The sequence below is a fragment of the Ochlerotatus camptorhynchus genome, unplaced genomic scaffold, assembly GCF_037179485.1.
Source record: "Ochlerotatus camptorhynchus isolate MF236.1 unplaced genomic scaffold, CSIRO-AGI_Acam_v1.1 ptg000698l, whole genome shotgun sequence".
Taxonomy (NCBI): Eukaryota; Metazoa; Arthropoda; class Insecta; order Diptera; family Culicidae; genus Ochlerotatus; species Ochlerotatus camptorhynchus.
In genome coordinates, this window is record NW_027041174.1 from 191,693 (window position 1) to 197,613 (window position 5,921).

The following is a 5,921-nucleotide window of genomic DNA, read 5'->3' on the forward strand; positions in this document are numbered from 1 at the left end:
GACTTTCGTTGGTTATTCGGTGCAACAAAAAGCGTACCGATTCCTGGACAGAAGCACTGGACACATTATCAATAGCAGAGATGCTCGATTTTTGCCGACATGCAGCTTCCAGGACGAAGAGGATGACAATGGAAGTAACATTGACTTCCCGTTGATCGACAATTCAAAAACTTATAATTTTCCTATCGTTGCAGGGGACGTTCTCGGTGAGCCAACTGACGATGAGGAAGAACTTGTTTCGGAATCCGAAGCGGAAGAGGATCAATACGATACATCCAACGAATCATACGAGGACACTACGCTCACCGAGCAGCACAATGCCGATGAACGTCCCCTCAACGCACCGAGAGATCCATTGTCCACGTGTATCCCGATACGTAACTCAAGTCGGTCAACCAAAGGGGTACCGCCGAACCGATTCACTGAAACCAGCAAGCTGATGAGTTAGCAATCGTTTGAGCCGACGACGCTAGCCGAAGCACTGTCGGGTGCAGAGCGTGAACACTGGAAGAAAGCGATGGACGAGGAGTATACGTCGCTGCAGGAAAACTCCACATGGGATATCGTCCGCCTTCCCACCAATCGGAAACCAGTAGGCTGCCGGTGGATTTTCAAGAAGAAGCTGGATGAGGACTGGAATGTAGCAAGATACAAGGCCCGACTTGTCGCTCAAGGGTACAGCCAAAAATTTGGTACTGACTAAGACGAGGTCTACGCGCCGGTTGCAAAACACGCCACGTTCCGGGCGCTCCTGTCGGTAGCAGCACGCCGAAAGATGCAGGTGAAGCATCAAGACGGCGTATCTGTATGGAGACATTTCGGATACAATTTACATGCGTCAGCCACCAGGGTACGAAGCCGGAATTCCAACGGATGTATGCCATTTGAGGAGGAGTTTGTACGGCCTGAAGCAAGCAGGAAGGGTTTGGAACAATACCATTACCGACGTTCTGAAGAAGCTGGGGTACGAAGCAACGGAAGCCGATAGCTGTCTATTCGTAGAGACCGGTCGTGAGTTGTCCTTCATCCTACTGTATGTGGATGATATGTTGATCGTCACCGACGGCGTCAAGGAGTACGTACGAGTACGGAAGCACCTGGAGCAGAAATTCAAAATTTCGTGTCTGGGTGATGTAAGCAACTACCTTGGGATTCGTGTTGAACGTGATGCTGATGGAAGTTTCCTATTGTGTCAGGACACGTACATTTCGAAGATGCTGAAAACGTTTGGGATGGAACAAGCAAAATCGTCACCGATTCCGATGGACCCCAGGTTCATCACCATAGAGCAAAAGAAGGAGGAAATGTTGACCATCGACAAATACCAGAGCCTTGTGGGAGCTTTGCTCTACGTTGCTGTTTGCACACGACCCGATTTAGCGATCACGGCGTCCATCCTTGGACGCCGAAACGAGCCTTGCGGTATTTGAAGGGTACTGCTGGACTGCGACTGGGAGGAAGAGGCAATCTTGAAGGATACGTTGACGCTGACTGGGCGGGCGACCGTACGGATAGAAAGTCCAATTCTGGATTTCTGTTCAAGCTTGGCGGAGGAGTAATTAGCTGGACAGCTCGCAAGCAGGAGTGCGTGACCTTGTCTTCAACCGAAGCGAAATATGTCGCACTTTCGGAGGCCACCAAAGAGCTTCTCTGGCTGCTCAAGTTAATGCGAGGACTAGGCGAGGATATTCAGCAACCCGTGACCGTCTACGAAGACAACCAAAGCTGTATCAGTAAACTGAGTGCCGAAGGAGTGACGAGACGAACGAAGCACATCGATACGGATCAGGAGTCCTCAACATCGTGTATTGTCCATCAGAGGAGATGTTAGAGGATGCGCTGACAAAACCACTAGGCCGAATTAAGCTGCAGAAGATACGGGAGGAGATTGGCTTCCAGAACATCGTCCTTGAGAAGGAGTGTTGAAGTAGAAACAAGAACGACATTGAAACAAGCCATGCTATTATTAATTTGTATTCTCTCAAAAAAATAAAAGTTAATTACTGTTAGACCACCAACTAAGCAGGTTGTACTTCTCCTTTAACCTCCAAGAAACAATACTGATTGATAGAAAAATTGCTGCTGAGATGACACTCACTATGAAGAAGACTGTAAACTATAGAAACTATAGATTCCATAGATAAGCGGATGCAAAGTAGAATGTAGCCAAACGAACTGTCAGTTAGTGTAGCCAACCGATCATGACGTCATCATGATGTGTTTTGCGGGGGAAGTATTATAATATTATAAGCACAAAACGCTTTCCACACTCCACATTCCGAATTATTTCGCGGAAAACAGAAGAAGGAAATATTACGCAAGCCACTCCTTGATTAATTGTTGCAAAGATTTGCTTTGCACTTCAAAACTGCACAACGAAGAGCTCTATGATGGCATGAACATTTTTCACGAATACCAGTAAGAGCATTTATTTTTCATGGTTGCCAAAAAAACATTTTTTGTGTCTCCGCTTATCTATGGAATCTATAGTATCTATATTGTAAACAGCACGACTGATTGAGTGAAGCGGTGAGTAACCAACTTTCACTGTCAACTGTCAAAAGCTAAGACTAAACCAATGAGATTTATACAGGTGTGGTACAAGAGGGTATTTGTTGGTATTAGTAGCAAAAAAGAGGTAAACAATTACGTAAAACTCCTAAAAAATTGACATGAAAAAAGTGTAGTTTGACCCCGAGTAACACAAATTCATAGAATTATGTTGAGTAAACTGCTATACAACCAAAACTAGTCATACAAAGGTTATATAAACTGTTATATAGCATATGTGTTGCTTGGGACGTCACGGAAAGTATAATTCACAAACACATGACATATTTTGCACTACACGAATACCATTTAACGATCATTTCCTTACCTGTACATATCTCATTGAGACTAAACAGCTCCTAATCATGAGCAATTTTTGAGTTGCTTTTGATGCACATTGCTCAGTGAGAAAGATCACTGTCATTTGCTTTCTCACTTTTCGCATCACAGCAACATATGAAGGTGCAGCTTCATGCGAAGCCGAAAAGCTGCCGTCAATCAAAACAACAATAAAAAAAAACATGTTTACAGAACCCAATAGCTCAGCGAAACTCAGAGACACTCCAATTGATTGATTTGATTATCCTGCATCATCTCTGGTTGATTGGCGTTGACGGCACTGTCGAAAATTTTCTCTTCCAGCAAATATAGACAGTGCGTCTTATGGGAATTTTCGGTGAAGTGAAAGGATAGTACAAAGTCCGCCGTGTTTCACGCACTGTCTGACGTTTGCTTATGGATTTTCTCATAGGAGTAAAAAGCTACAGAGTCGCGGTCAACGCCAATAACCTTCGTTCAACCCTCACCAACTGTGAACGTGAACGAAACCTATTGCTGCCTAGCTGCCTTACATTTACCAAGGGCGAATGCTTGTCCGGCTTGATATGGTAGAAAAACTCGATCTGCCTGACCAAATACTCAAAATCCGGCAAATTACGTACTCCGCACGTACTGCAATTCTCGTCGAAGCAGTCCCGTTCCCATGGCTTGGCAAACTGCCGCTGGATGAAACTGCAAACCGAGCTCTGAATTGATCATTTTAGATGGTCATGTTTTGAACCCATCACAACATGCTTTTGGCGCTACTGTATATGGACGATCAAATGTAAAATACTGTGGTAGCCACAGCACAGTTCTGTCAAAACCTCAGCATTTTTATTGATCCATTACCACTGTACCGTGATTTTGCTGCGGCCTTCGACGTCACTCTCCTTTATGGGGTGTTTACATCTGTGCGGATTTACTCGCGCTAGTGTACTCGCCAACTAGCACGAATTTCAGTAGCTCCTGAAATTTCATGCTGATAGACGCTGATGCCCTGTTTACATTATGCTAACTCGCAACTATTTTTGAAAAAAAAAATTAAGTATTTTCGAACGAAAGTGTATCAAAAATGCTTCTGAACGTGTTTCGCAGTTGGGTGTGGTGAAATTCGTGCATTCCCGGTTGATTGTGGCAATCCGTATCACAAAATTGCCCACCGATTCCTTTTTTTTTGCCGTTCGACGATGACGGGTGTGCTTTCGCGAGAGTGACGTTTATTTGATCCGTTTCTTTGCACGGGTGTGTTTTTTTGTAACTAGCGTAAGTATGCCTGCGATTTGCATTGAGTGTTGGAGATTGTGAGTAAGCTGAAGGATGTCTCGCTGGATACGCCCAAGACTGTACGGGCGGTAGCTGGTGGCCGTGAACGGTTCCTGGGGAAAGCACTAGATGCGACCCTCCTCCCAGATGACCATGGCAATACAGGAAGTAGGGGAAATGCAGGTAATGTCGGCCTAAGTGTCCCTAAATTGGGCCCATACATAAATTCAGAAATCGACTAAATTTGTAATAGCAACCAAAAATATCCATTAGTAACGTCCCAATAACGCGTTCATACAGATAAAATTGATAAATAGCAGATTTTTAGCGATGGGCCCAATCTTAGATCCATAGGCCAACATTAGAGAAGTTTCCCCTATTACAACAAAGGTAATTGCTATTAGATATTTTGCAAACAGTGAAGCTGGGTTTTGACTAGACAAGTCAAATGGTCAACTCAGTTGAATTCAACTGGATTGAAAGGTTGAGCCAGGTTCAACTTTTTTCAATTCAAGTGAGTTGATCAAGTCAGTTGAATGGCATGGTTTACACGTTCAATTCTTGTTCAAGTCAGCTGACTTGATCAATTGACTTGCCCTGTATAAACCCAGCTTGACAGATAGCGGACGTGGAGGTGCCGGGCAAAGGTGTTTATCCTAGACAAATGGTAAGTTACAAATTCGCTGTTGTCGCTGTCGTAGGCAGTACCGTTAGTATATTTAAAATTAACGATCAACCGCTGAAAATATGAATTAACGCGTATTTTTGTTGTTCATTACATGCGAAGTGAAATTCGAGAACGTAATTTCATTTGAATAGCTTGTTTCACCAGGTCTTAACCAATCGTTACGTCGGTCATGCGTAAAGAGAAAATCGAAATATTGAACGTCGCGTGAAAGTGGATCTTAATGAAGGCCTAAGTACTCTTTCGTAGCTTTTAGTTTTAAGATTTCAAGGATCTTCGGTTGCAGTGGTTTGTAAAAAAAAAGCTCTACTTAGTAAAAAAATGTGGTCACAGGTCCTTTCATATTAAAAATGTATGGTAAGATCGCTTGTTTATCGTGTATTTTGTAAAACTTTTCGTTGTCGTCGGTGCCGGGTTTGAAAAGTTATAAAAACTTGAGTAACGCTATAATGTGATATGAGGGGCTCGGTGGTTTTAGAGCAACCGGTTTTGCTTACTGAGCAGAACATAATGAGTCTAATCTCAAGCCCATCCTCATTCAAGTTCGTCAATCATTTATTTGTTAACATGACTACATGGTAATAACAGCAACTCGATACTTAAAAAGGAGCTCGTCTGCCTAGTGGAAAACGTTTTTGCTTACTGAGCAGAAGACCGTGGGTTCAATCCCAAGCTCCTTCGCGTTATATGATTGTTAGGATATCAATTCAGCTTATCGTTTAACAAAACGAACCCTGCTGCAAACCCAACCCTATTACCCAATATCCCAGTGATTCCTCGTGGAAGTGCAGAGGTGTTCTCGGCTTCCATCAAAGCGAGTATCACGTCAACATATTCCTACCCCTTTCTTGACCTGTGTTCAGCCACGGCTGGCGCTGGTATTGCTTAGTTTGTGATCACCAGTTTTTACACATTGAGCATGATTGCTAGTCCCAAGCATCGTCTATTGGTTCTCTGTGTAATTACAGCTGGTCTGACAATGACAGAGTAGCAACCGTGGGCGGTCAATCATGCTCATTCATGCTCATGCTCATGCTCTCGTTGACTCAGTTCATAGTGGCCCAGGTGTAGAATTTTTTGTTTGTCTCTATCTGTTTTATGA